We start from the raw sequence: 14,864 nt of genomic DNA, 5'->3' as shown, positions 1-14,864 counted from the left end.
AATTAAAAAAAAAAAGAAATCTCTAAAAAGAAACAAAGACAGGGACTTTGGGTTTCCACTTCGACTATTAAAGAACTTGGAAGTTGCCCTCACAAGGAGAAAAAAACTGAATAAACTGGAAATCAATAACTCTTCTTATATCCATCAAAGTTGAGGTCCCAGGGCAAACCACTGCCTGGAGAATGACACAGGGAAATACAGAGAATCACAGCGTTCCTGGAACAGCAGCCTCTGGAGCCAGGAAATGGAAGGAACACTTAATTGATGAATTGTAGGGGTGGTGTGTAGACTAGCTTGAGAGAGGAAAATTCCTAAAGACCCAGTCATAGGGGTAGGTGTATAAATCTCTGAATGAAGAACTAATTTGTACTGTAAACTTTCACCTACAGCACAATGTAAAAAACAATACATTCCAGAAGAAAAATTTCTGCATCCAAGGTATGCCCACTTTTAAAATTTTAATACATACAGCCGAAATTTCCCACAGAAAGGTGGTGCCAAATTCAGTCTCCCAACAATGAAAAAAGGTTGTCTTTTCCCCGAACCCTAACAAATACTGGGTAGAATAATAACTTTAGTCTTTTAAAATCTGATAGTTTTAGCGAGCCCTGCAGACGATTCCGATCTACACTGAACCTTAAGAACCACTGTTTTAAGAGAACCAGGTGTTCTAATTCCCTCCTGCTCAGCTGCTTCTAAGATCTGTTGTGTTTTCAGAGAAGCTCTGTAAAGCTGGGAAATAATCTTCCCTCAGAAGAGACTATGGTATGTGCACACGGTTTTTTATCATCACCTGATGACAAGAAGAGACATAAGACAGTGTGTTCTCTGCCAATGACAATCTTCGAGAGGACTCAGGAGTTTTCTTGATTTGCTGAGTTAGTGGTTACCGCTTCAGCAGAGGCAGCTTCACCTGGTCTGTTAGCTCACAGGGGTGCTGAATAGTATCACTGGGATCCCTCCTAGTGAGGGAAAGAGGATTATCGCATCAGAGAGCTGAACCCTCTCTAAGGAAGTGCATTCACCCCGTGAAAATCAAGTAGAATCACAAAATGTAAATAAGTGACAGATAAACAGCCATTGAAATGGCACTGATGTAATCTCCTGGAAACCCCGGTGGCATAGTGGTTAAGTGCTACGGCTGCTAACCAAGGGATTGGCAGTTCAAATCCGCCAGCCACTCCTTGGAAACTCTATGGGGGCAATGCTCCTTTGTCCTATAGGGTCGCTATGAGTCGGCATCGACTCGATGGCAACGGGTTTGGTTTTGGTTTTTTGGATGTAATTTCCAATTAAAGATAGTACCTTGAGCACCTACATTGAGCTCTACAACATCCCCAAACATCACAAAATGCCCATAGAGAGTATTTTTAAACCCATGAATCCAAAAGGATGAGAAAGGACAGGAGACAAATGCAAGAATATTTTTTATAGCCAGGAAGTACATAGATCAAGAGGCAGTCATTCAAACAGATCAAGGGGATACTGCGTGGTTTAATGTCAGGAAAGGTATATGTCAGGGCTACATCCTTTCACCACACCTATTCAATCTGTATGCTCAGCAAGTAATCCGAGAAGCGGGACTATATGGAAAAGAATGGAGCATCAGGATTGGAGGGAGACTCGTTAACAACTTGCGACATGCAGATGACACAACCTTGCTCGCTCAAAGTGAAGAGGACTCGAAACACTTACTGATGAAGATCAAAGACCTCAGCCTTCAGTATGGATTATGCCTCAACATAGAGAAAACAAAAATCCTCACAACTGGACCAATAAGTAACATCATGATAAATGGAGAAAAGATTGAAGTTGTCAAGGATTTCATTTCACTTGGATCCACAATCAACATCCATGGAAGCAGCAGTCAAGAAATCAAAAGATGGTGCTAGTCTGAATCAAAATGTGCAAAATACACTAGATTTTGTAGACTTAGTAGAAAAAAAAACTATAAATTACCTCATTATATTGATTATATGTTGAAATAATCTTATTTTAGATAAAGTGAATTAATTGGAATTTATTAAAATTAATTTCACCTGTTTCTTTTTATTTTATAATGTGGCTATGGATAATCTTAAAATTGCATAGATTTCCTTGCATTATATGTCTATTGGACAGCACCGTCTTAAGGGACCAGCCTTGTCTATCCCACCCTGGTCAAGGTTCTCCCCTCAGACTTATAAGTTACATTGACTGTGCCTCCTCAGGGATTTGGTTTGGGGTTGCCAGACCCTTCCCACCCACAGCATCCCTCTGGGCCACAACTCCACGTGTAAGTTTCTTAACACCTTCCGTGTTCATCCCAAATTTGCTCATTCGTTTCTCACAGGATGCTCTACGCCTGGGCTAGCTGGCATAGCAAAACTCCACTGAGTCCAAGCCTTAACATGCTTTTCCTTAAAAAATGGATTTAAAGTGATATAATTAATTGGAGTCTAGTTGAATAAATACTAGAATAGATGAAAACATCTTTTTTTTTGTCTAAATGTTTTTGGGCTATGTATTTTTCCTTTGGGGGCAGTGGTGATTCAGTGGTAGAATTCTTGCCTTCCAAGGCAGAGACCTGGGTTCGATTCCCAGCCAAAGCATCTTATGTACAGCCACCACCTCCCTGACAGTGGAGGTGTGTATGTCGCTATAATGATGAACTGGCTTCAGTGAAATTTCCAGACAAAGAGAGACTAGGAAGAAAGGCCTAGAAATCTACTTCTAAAAATAAGCCAGTGAAAACCCTGTGGACAACAACCATCAGATACACAGCTGGTCATGGCAAAGGTACAAGATCATGGAGCATTTCATTCTATTGGGCATTTGGTCTTCATGAGTCAAGAGGCAAACTAGGTGACAGCTAACAACACTTTTTCCTTTAATTCTTACACTGTTTAATTTTCTTCTCCACAAAGAATTACATGGTCTTTTCTACACCTACTCTCCCAACTCACCAACTTTCTAATGGAATTAAATCAAAACCTTTTCTACAGCTTGCTCAGCCCTTCACCATCTGGTACCTGCTTATTTGTCCCATCTCTTTTTAGGCAAATTTCCTTGCCCGTCATGCTCCAGCCTTTCTCCTTGTGCAAATGAAGCAAACTAAGTCTTCAAACTATACTCCTTGCTGTCCTGAAAAACTCTACCTTAGCCAGGCATGAACCCACCCATCTTCCTTCCTTCTCCATCTAATTATATTAGCTGTATGCAATGTAGCTAATAGTTCATGATAATTTAAAAATTCCTACAATAAAATAATCAAATGAATATCTCCAAAAAAAAAAAAATCAAAAGATGCATTGCATTGAGCAAATCTACTGCAAAGGACCTTTTTAAACTGTTGAAAAGCAAAGATGAAGACTAAAGTGTGCTTGACCCAAGCCATGGTGTTTTCAATTACCTCCTATGCCTGTGAAAGCTGAACGATGAATAGGGAAGACTGAAGAAGATGGCGAAGAATATTGAATATACCATGGACTGTCAAAAGAATGAAGAAACCTGTCTTAGAAGAAGTACTGTCAGAATGCACCTTAGAAGCAAGGATGACGAGGCCATGTCTCACATACTTCGGACATGTTATCAGGAGGGATCAGTCCCTGGAGAAGGACATCATGCTTGGTAAAGTACAGGGTCACTGAAAAAGAGGAAGACCTCAATGCGATGGATTGACATAGTGGCTCCAACAGTGAGCTCAAGCATAACAACACTGTGAGGATGGCACAGGACTGGGCAGTGTTTCGTTTCATTGTACACAGGATCACTATGAGTCAGAACCCACTTGACAACACCTAACAACAACAGGAAGTAGACTGACAACATAGCTGAAATAGGTAAATTTTGGCCAGCAATACAGAAAATTGAAAAACAACTCAACTTCCAAGTTAGTCCCTAAAAGACTCCAGAATTAATGGTATTTTGTACCTCTGTGGGGCTCCCTTGGAGCCCTAGTGGCACGGTGGTTAAGAACTTGGCTGCTAACCAAAAGGTCAGCAATTCGTATCCACCAAACACTCCTTGAAAACCCTGTGGGGCAGTTCTACTCTGTCCTATAGGGTCATTATGAGTTGGAATCAACTTGAAGGAAATGGGTTTGGTTTGGTTTTTGGTTTTGTGTAGGTCCCTTGGTAACAGTCAGAATGTTGACAGTCAACATTCCAAGCAGGAGACAGAATAAGAATAAGGCTTCTCTGGAGAATCTGATCAGCTCAAGGGAAAAGAAACTAAAACAGTGCTTCTCAAAGTGTGGTGCAGGAACCTCTGAGATTCCACAGATCCTCCCAGAGGGTGAGGGAGGTCAAATCCATTTTCAAAATAATATTGCAAATGTTAATTCTCAAAATAACACTATGATGTTATTTGCCTTTTTCACTCTCATTCTCACGAGTGTACACTGGAGTTTTCCAGGAGTTACACAATACATGATATTGCAAGGTATCTTCCATTAAGCTGGACATTAAAAAGATTCTCAAAAACATAAAATATTTGGAAAATAAAGTTGCTTTCATAAAGATATACCATTTATATTAACAAATAGGAAACACTGGTGGCGTAGTGGTAAACTGCTACGGCCGTGATCAAAAGGTCGGCAGTTTGAATCCACCAGGCACTCTTCAGAAACTCTATGGGGCAATTCTACTCTGTCCTATAGGGTCACTATGAGTTGGAATCGACTTGATGGCCATGGTTTTGCTTTTCTGAAGTTTTCAATTTGTTCATATTCATGCTTTTTAAACCAGACGATATGAACATTTTATTTCACTCTCCAGAAAAACCCTTATTGATATTAGTATTAGTGGTTTTTAAAAAATGTTCAATTGCTTTTTCTGCCAATCAACCGGTAGGCTTAAACACTGAAATGATTCCCAATACTAATCTCTTCTAAGGGCTATTCATACAGCCCTGCTTTGTCAAAATCCATCACTTTTCTTCTCATGACACCAGACACTGGAGGTCCTTAAGTGGTGCCAACGGTATGCACTCAACTGGTAATCAAAAGGTTGGCAGTTTAAACATGCTCAGCGGCACCGAGGAAGAAACAAGCCTGGCGACACACTTCCATAAAGATTATAGCCAAGAAAACCCTATGGGGCAGTTCTATTCTGTAACACATGGGGTCTGTCTTAGTTATCTAATGCTGCTATAACAGAAAAACCACAAGTAGATGGCTTTAGCAAACAAAAGTTTATTCTCTCACAGTCCAGTAGGCTTGAAGTCTGAATTCAAGGCACCAGCTCCAAGGAAAAGGCTTTCTTTCTCTGTCACTCCGGAGGAAGGTCCTTGTCATCAATCTTCCCCGGTTGAGGAGCTTCTCAGGGCATGGACCCCAGGTCCAAAGGACGCACTATTCTCCTAGCTCTTGTTTCTTGGTGGTATGAGGTCTCCATCTCTCTCTTTTCTTTTATACCTCAAAAGAGTTTGGCTTAAAACACAATCTAATCTTGTAGATTGAGTCCTGCCTCATTAACATAACTGCCGCTAATCCCATCTCATCATCATCGTAGACTTTGGATTTACAACACAGAAAAATCACATCAGATGACAAAATGGTGGACCATCACACACTATTGGGAATCATGGCACAGCCAAGTTGAAAGATATTTTGGGGGGACACAATTCAATCCACGACAGGGTCTCTTAAATCACAAACCAACAACAAAAACTAAATCAATAACATGACACCAGACAAACAGGCAAAACAATAATAAGGAAGATCTTCAATCTAAACACACAATCCAATGGGGGCAAGTAAAGACTAAACTAATACAATAAAAAAAAACAATATGACGTATTTTTCTTCCTGCATGCCAGCAAACCTTCTCTCTTTTGGTAAGTAGTGCTAAAAATGTCAACAGAATAATACCCAGTACTCTACAAGGCAGCCTAGTCACTGCAGCGACCACATGGAGATCACTACCATTACAAGAATGGATAACCATTATAAATAATTCTAATGACCAAGAGGAAGGAACAGGGAAACTTCTTGGAGCTTCTATATTTGGGAGTAGTCTTGAAAATTAAGATTTCGGTAAGCAGGAAAAGCTCTCTGTCAGGAGATTAAGGGGCTCCGAGGCTGAGGAAACATTTTAGTCAGTTGGCAAATATTTATTGAGCATCTCATCTATACGCTGATCAACGGGAAGCACTAGAGCACAGTGAACCAGCCAAACCCTTGACTTTGCATTTCGTTAGTCGGAAGTTAGTCACATGTCCACAACTAGCTGCGAGGCAGTTTGGGAAATGTAGTTTTTATTCTAAGTGTCCAAACTCAACTCCACAGCAACGAGTTTGGTTTTTGGTTTTATTGTTGTAAGAGAAACCTACACACTGGAGAACCACCAGCAATTTCTGCTAGCTAAGAAGTAGGCCATCTAAGACAGAAACGGACCCAGCGAAAGTTCTAGGACGGTGGTGAAGGTAAGTCCTATTTTGAAAAAAGTGCAGCAAATTAAAACCCATCCAGTCCAATGAAAACTAAAACCACAATGAGATACTACCTCACTCTTGCTAGAATGGCTATGATCAAAAAATGGAAAACAACAAGTGTTGGTGAGGATGGTGGAACTGGAACCCTTATCCATTGCTGATGGGAATGCAAAATGGTAAAGCTACTGTGAAAAACCATTTGGCGGTTCCTAAAAAACTGAATAGAGAATTACCATTTATGACCTAATAATCCCAATCCTAGGTATATACCCAAAAGATTTGAAAGCAGGAACACAAACAGAAACCTAGACACCAATGTTCACTGTAGCACTATTCACAATAGCCAAAAGGTAGAAATAACTGAAATGTCCATCAACAGGTGAACGGGTAAACAAAGTGTGGTATGCATTCACAATGGAGTAAAGAGAAACGAAGTCCTTCCTGATGCATGCTACAACATAGATGAACCTTGAAAACATTATGCTGAGTGAAATAAGTCAGTCACAAAAGGGCAAATACTATATGATCTCACTTCTATGAAACTGGCAAATATATGCAAATCAAAACTTAGTAGTAGTTAACTGAGGTGGGAGGGAGGGAGGAAAGGGGAGTTACTGTTTAGGGAGCACTTAGTTTATGTTAATGGTGGTAGAATAATTTGAAAAAGAATAGTGATACTGGTTGCACAACATGAAGGATGTAATCAATGTCACTGATTTATAGATGCAAAAATTGTTGAATTAGCAAATGTTTTGTTATGTATATTTGTAGTACAATTTTTTTTAAAGGCATCCAGTTCAGGTTAGAGCAGGTGGATTAGAGGCACTACGAAGGGTATCTCAAACAAACAAAAAATTGAGAGACGACGGTACTGAGAGGAGTTTTCTGTTGAAAAGTTTGGGGATAGAATTATGATGGATACTGTCTTGGTCATCTAGTGCTGCTATAACAGAAATACAAGTGGATGACTTTAACAAAGAGAAATTCATTCTCTCACAGTCTGGTAGGCTACAAGTCCAAATTCAGGGCATCAGCTCCAGGGGAAAGCTTTCTATCTCTATCGGCTAGGAAGGAAGGTCCTTCTCATCAAGCTTCCCCTGGACTAGAAGCTTTTCTGAGCAGAAACCCCAGGTCCAAACGACATGCTCTGCTCCCAGTGCTGCTTTCTTGGTGGTATGAGGTCCCCCACTCTGTTCACTTCCTTCTCCTTTTATCTCTTGTAATATAAAAGGTGGTGTAGGCCACACCCCAGGGAAGCTCCCTTTATATTGGATCAGGGATGTGACCTTAGTAAGGGTGTTATATCCTACCCTAATCCTCTTTAACATAATCTAATCTTGCCTCATTAACCACAGGCAGAGATTAGGGTTTACAACACATAGGAAAATTACATCAATCACAAAATGGAGGACAACCACACAATACTTGGAATCATGGCCTAACCAATTTGATACATATTTTGGGGGACACAATTCAATCCATGACAGATACATTCAAAACTAACCAAATATAAAACAAGGCAATTATTAATCCCAGAAAACCCACAAAAACGTACATGGGCAGAACATAATTACAGGATACTACATATCTCAGCTGTTGTGGTAGCTGGTCTTCAAGTATGACCCTCAACACTACCTGGCAGTTCTACTGCATTCTCCTAATCACCTCACTCTTCCACTCTCCATAATGACAAAGTCCAGCCTCCTCTGCTCTCCTCAAATCCTAATGCCCCATCTCTCTCAACAGGTAGTCCTTCAGACTCTACAGAGAAAATAAAAGTCATCATTTGAGGCTGGTATTCATGAATTTTCTGTCTTGGAAGAAGTAACACCGGAATGCTCCTTAGAAGCAAGGATGGCGAGACTACATCTCACATACTTGGATATGTTATCAGGAGGGATCAGTCCCTGGAGAGGGACATCATGCGCAGTAAAGTAGAAGGGGCAGGGAAAAAGAGGAAGACCCTCAATGAGATATCAACACAGTGGCTGCAACAATGGGCGTAAGCATGACGATTGTCAGGATGGTGCAGGACCGGCCAGTGTTTCGTTCTGTTGTATATAGGGTTGCTATGAGTTGGAACCGACTTGATGGCACCTAACAACAACAAATTCATGAACTTAGAATAAAACCAATCTGCTCTTTTATATGACTTTCTAACACAGCCCCCAGCTTTTCTGGTACAGGCACAGAAAAAGCCAAGAGTTGATCACGTAAATTTATGGTTTTGCCAGACAGATACAATAAACATACAAACAGGTAAGAGAGTTTAGGGCATTGCCAAAGAGTGTTATTGATTAGCATGATATATCATTAATATAGTGGGACACAACGTTTTACTGAACGTCCAGATGATGAAGGTCCCTTTGGACTACATTGCATCAGGGCTGGAGAGCTGACACGCCTTTAGGGCATGACTGTAAGTCCACTCCAAGTGAATGTGAACTGCTGATCCTCCATCTTGACTGGTACTGAAAGAAGGCATTCTCCCATTCTCTATATCAACAGCTGTGTATCAAGGGCCAAAGGCTGTGTTGATCTGATCTATTAAAGATACCATACCTGGCACAGTAGCTGTCATCAGGAAATGCTTGGATAAATGTGTACTAGTTCACCATCACCTGTCATAGTCCATCAGTCCTTTGCAGGGGCCAGTGTCATGAATTAAGTGGGGATATGACTCTCAACCATAAAAATCCTTAAGACTGGCATTTAAGTTCTGCCATTCTACCAGGATATGATATTGTTTCTGATTTACTATCTTGCACAGAGGGAGACGTTTCAGGAGTTTCCATTTGCCCATTCCTACCGTGATGGCTCTTACTCCATAAATCAAAGAACTGATGTGGCAGTTCTGCCAGCTACGAAGTATATCGGTGCTGATTATCCATTAGGAACTGGGAAGATGGCCAGAGTGGGTCTGGGGATACAGTGGATTCAACTGAGAGACAGACTTGGGCCAGGCCTCTACAGTATTTATCATCTGGCCTCCATATGCCCCTGTTTTCACACAGGGGCCCTGATGGTGTTTCGGGTCCCCTGGGAGCAATGTTAGCTTGACTCTGTTCCCATCCTTGAAAAACCTGGCTAGATCCCTTTCCCCTGTGTACTGTTAGTATTGACTGGAAAAATGGTCTTAGATTCCTTTGAGGAAAGGCAGGGAATTGCTCTGTGCACTTGCTGTATTATTGCAGGGCTCTTCATCAGGGGACACAGCCTTTCCTTCGATTGATGAACTTTGGGGTTGTGAATTGGTTCAGGTCTTGAAACTGAGTGAAGAATTATAAATGCCCACAGTGAAAGGCAGAATGCCATCCCCCACAAGATGTCCGTAATCCCTGAATCCTGTGAATGTTATGTTACATGATTAAAGGGACTCTGTAGATATGATTGGGGTTACAGATCTTAAACAGGGAGATTACCCTAGATTATCTGGGTGGATTCCACCTAATCACATGGGCCCTTAAAAACAGAGAACTTTTTCTGGCTAAAGTCAGAGAGAAGCAGCTGAGGGGGAAAAGTCAGGGAGATTCAAGGCTTGAGGAAGACTAGACCTGCAATTGCTGCAAGAAGGCTACGTGGCAACATGGGAAGGAATGCAGGCATCATGTAAAAGCAAACACTGGCCCCTAACAGTTAGCAAAGAAAAGGGGACCTCTCAGTCTTATAACCACACCACAGTTAGCTGAATTCAGCCAACAACATGAGTAAGTTTATTAGTGGATTCATCCTGAGCCTCCAGAAAGGAACAGAGCCCTGCCAACACCCTGATTTTGGCCTTGTGAGACTCCAAGCAGAAGATCCAACTAAGCCACACTGTACCCAGACTTCTGACCTACACAACTGGGAAATAATAAATGGGTGTTGTTTTTACATCACTATTTGTGGTAAATTGTTACAGCAGCAATAGAAAATACATGGAGGAGCCAACTAACACTGTCTGCTACTCATCTATCCTTGACCTTTTTTTGAATATATATTAAGCAAGAACCTGCTGGCTGCCCATCTACCTTACCTTTGGAAAAACCAAAGTCTGTAAGCCATCACCATCCAAAAAACAAAATCAAATCTGTTGCCATTAACTCATGGTGACCCAATGTGTGCTGAGTAGAACTGTGCTCCACAGGGCTTTCAAGACTGTGACTTTTCAAAAGCAGATCACCAGGTCTTTCTTCCAAGGGACCCCGGGTAAGTTTAAACTGCCAACCTTTCTGTTAGTGGCTGAGCACTTTGTGCCACCCAGTGACTCTTAGAAACCCGTTCAAGTCAGGGGCTCCTGGTTGCCTTTCTGGCCTTGCTGTCCATTATGGTCGTTCTATCCACCCTGGTTAAGCAAATGGCCAGAATCATACCATCCCCATTGATACTCAGGAAGTCATTTCCACAAAAGCATCTCCTACCATCAACCTAGGAGTCCTGGCAGTACAGTGGTTAAGCACTCAGCTGCTTACCAAAAGGTCAGTGGTTCAAACCCACCAGTGGCTCTGTGGGAGAAAGATGTGGCAGTCTGCTTCCATAAAGATTTATAGCTTGCAGGCACTTCTATTCTGTCCTATAGAGTCGCTATGAGTCAGAATTGATGAGTGGACCATCAACCTTAACCTTTAGAAGACAGTCACCACCTAACTTTACAGCCATGTCTGTGCCCCTGTCACTAGTGCATTCCTTTATTATATCATGAAGAGAATCTCCTCTGTTCCCTCCCTAGGAACAGAGTCATTAGGAGGGTTCTTGGGTCTTACATAATAGATCCATGCGTAGATCTATTCTAACATGTCTTGTCTCTCTGAGCATTTTGATCCCTTTGTCAACATTCTACCAAAGCAGTTCTAAGACCTCCACCTCATTTAATGTGAGCTTTCCAGGAGCCCTCCTAGCAGCAAATTCAGATCAGCTCTAGGTGCCTTAGGGTGTTAAATCCTGAGTAATTGGAAAGCACCTCATATCAATAAACTCCCCTTTATTCAGCCTTATATTCCATTCTCTCAACTCTCCCTCTGCCATCTAGCATCTTCAAAATTCATTCTTAGGCCAGATTTTCCCAGGTCCTTTCTGCCTTTCTTATTTTCCAGATTGGAATTGACTCAACGGCAATTGTTTGTTTTTTTGTAGTTTCTTTGGTGAACCCCCTCCTTCCTTAGCAGGATCGTTACTGCCTCATCAGGTCATGGTGAAGCTTTACCTTAGTGTTTGGTCTTACAGCCAGAAGGAAAGGTGGAGGCATATCTGGAGGTAGGAAAGTACTGACTTTCAAGAAATCTCCTTTGAAGGTTCCCCAAGCAAGAAGCTCTTATCCTCTAGCAAGGGTGAGTGGCCACTACCACAGGCCCAAAGGATTCAGGGGAATCTAGCGTTCAATGTTCTTGAACACATCTGCCCAAATTTTCCCACTCCAAGTCTCAGGTACCACTCCTCCCTTTATCAGGGCCCTTTAGGATAGAAGACTTGCCAAGGCTGAGAATTCAGCCTTCTTTGTAGCTCGTGTACTCTCAATATCAAGTCCTAGGCTTCGTCTTCAGCTAAGTCAGCTATATAACTATGAAAAGATGAGGACCTTTTTAAATACTGTTCACAGGCTGTCACACTGTGTTCTGAGTTGGTAACTGGTTGTGAGCTTGTCATTTCCTTTTCTTAGCAGTTCAGTGTCACTTAGGAACAAGCAACCAACTCCACAGCCCCAGCAGTCATCATTTCCCCCAAATGTCATCAAAGTTTGAGATATTGCACCAGCCAGTACATCTCCTTCCATCTGCATGCCATTCTGATTCACCAGAAGTAAAGTTTTCAGCAATGTAGCCCTATTATCATTCCACTTTCCACCAACAATGGAGTCTCTGTTGCAATCTAGCCAATGAGAGATCCAACTCCAGAATCCCATCTTTAGAGTCTGCTTCCTAGAAACACTTTTGGTATCAACTGCCTTAGGCTAGGATTTTCATAAGTAGTCTTTGAGGCAAAAATCCAGGTAACAGTGTTTTATTTAAGAAATACTCCCAGGAAAAACCAATAGCAGAATAGGGAAGTGGGACGAGAAAAGGAACCCAATAATGTCTTATTAACCATAGTCCCAAGGAAGGTAACTTTGGATGAATCCTAAGGGAAACTCTGGAGACCATGTAAGTCATACCTCAGAGCTGTCCCACTTGGGGACAAGGGACCTGGAGTATTAACGCCCAGTCATTGGCTGCCAAGGGGACATAAATTCCCAGGTGCTTCCCGCTCTCTGTACATGCAGGCAAAGAACATTCTGGCAGCCTAAATGCAGAGTCAATAAAGGGACAGAAGTGCTGGTTTGGGGGAATAAAAGTATACCAATATGCACAAAAATAGAAAAGGGTCCCAAGAGGATATGGGTGGAGCACTGACAGCACCGGCTACATGTATGTCTCCTGGTGTACATGCGCAGGAGTTCTTGGGTATACAGTGGGGTTATAAGATATTCATATTTTAACTTTACAAGATTATACCTATTTTCCAAATTGTGTACGGCTTTACAGCCCCATCAGCAATGCTATTTTTAAAAGATCCTGTTGATCCACACTCTATATAACCTCCCAACTGCAAGTGTGGTCCACAGACCAGCAGCAGCAGCAGCATCACTTAAGAATTTGACAGAAGGGCAGCTACTCAGGCCCCACTACAGAAGCTGCATGCTGGAGAGATCCTTAGGCGACTCATACCAAATACGGCCTACGATGAAGTCTGACTGCTCTTTATCACTCGGATTCTCTGACTTAATTTTTGCCACTTAAGTGAAATCTCATTGTAACCTTGGGTTCCATATCTTTAATCAGTTTGAATTTATCTTATTTTGGCCATAGGTTTCCTCTTTTTGTAAAATGTCTGTTTTGTATCTTTGCCCCCATTTTCTTATTGGGTTTTCTTGTTGATTTGTAGTGCTTTGTTATATATTCTTGATACTGACTCTGTTAGTTATCTGTGTTGCATATATATTCTCCATTTGCAATCAGTCTTTTCACTACCTTTAAGGTGTTTAATGAATAGTCCATTTTAATACAGCTAATTTAACTAATTTCTTTTGCATTTAAGAACTCCTGCCCCAGTCAAGGATCAGAAAGATATTCACTTACACTTTCTACTGAACATTTTTAAGTTTTGTTTTTGACATTAAATCCTTTTTCCATAAAGAGCCAATTTTAATTTCTTCCCCCACTTATTCTTGCCCTCTGCTCCCATAAATCCACCAAAATAATTCTTATTAAAGAGCTAATCATTTCTGTGTTGCGAATCTATCTTTTTACTCCTCACTTAACATCTGCAGCAGTATTGGTATTGAGAACTCCTTCCTCCACAACAATTTTCTTTCCTTGGGTTCTAGTACACAGCCCTCTCTCTCCTGGCTCTCTACCTATCTCTCTGGCTAGGTCTTTGCAGACTTCTCTGCAGATTCATCTAGCTCTATCCAGTCAGTAAATACCAACTTTCCTCAAGGCTCCATCCTGGGCTCTCACTTAGAACAGGACCTGGCACACAGTAAGCACACTACCTAAGTATCTGTGATTATCATCTTCATCATCTTATCACTCTAAACTATCTCGGCAATCTCCTCCTTCATGGTCAAGATGTCAATTACCAATTATACAGAGATGACTTATAGTGTACCTCTTTCCTAGACTTCCCAGGCCCCAGAGTTCCTAAACCATATATATTTGACATCTCCTTTTAGATATCTCCAAGACATTTCAAATTGAACAATGGTAGGTGTTGGCAAGGACGTGGAGTAACAGGATCAAATCCTCATCTACTGCTGGTGGAAATGTAAATTGGTACAGCACTGTGGAAAAGTTTGGTGTTTCCTCAAAAAGTGGAACATAGAACTACCACGTGACCCTGCAATTTCACTCTTAGATATATATCCAAAAGACCTGAAAGCAGCAACACAAACAAAAACCTATACACCCAATGTTCACTGCAATACTATTCACAATAGTCAAAAGGTGGAAATAACAAAAATGCCCATCAACTGATGAATGGATAAACAAAATGTGGAATATTACTTAGCCATAAAGGGAAATGAAGTCCTGATGCATGCTACAACGTGGACGAACCTTGAAAATATTTCACTAGGTGAAGTAAGTCAGTAACAAAAAGACGAAGGATGAAATTAATATAAAAGAAACTTAAAACTATAAAATACTTTAAGTATAGCATGTTTGTCAAATTATGGTAATGGTATGATTTCTCAATTTATATATACTTCCATTTTAAAAGCTTGGGAAAAGTATTTCAGCAATGTAAGGTATAACTCTTAAATATCCAAAATACTCTTCTCCTTTTATTCTGGATAACAGAACCATATAAATTAAATGATCTTCTTTGCATAAATTATTCCCCCCAAACAAAATAATTTATAGTATACAATTCTACCTCTAAAAAGCAGTTAAAACTCCTTTCATGAATTGAGTATGAATAAAAATATGAAAAGAAAC

The sequence above is a fragment of the Loxodonta africana genome, chromosome 21 (assembly GCF_030014295.1).
Source record: "Loxodonta africana isolate mLoxAfr1 chromosome 21, mLoxAfr1.hap2, whole genome shotgun sequence".
In the NCBI taxonomy this organism is placed as follows: Eukaryota; Metazoa; Chordata; class Mammalia; order Proboscidea; family Elephantidae; genus Loxodonta; species Loxodonta africana.
Note: the sequence above shows the minus strand (reverse complement) of the source record.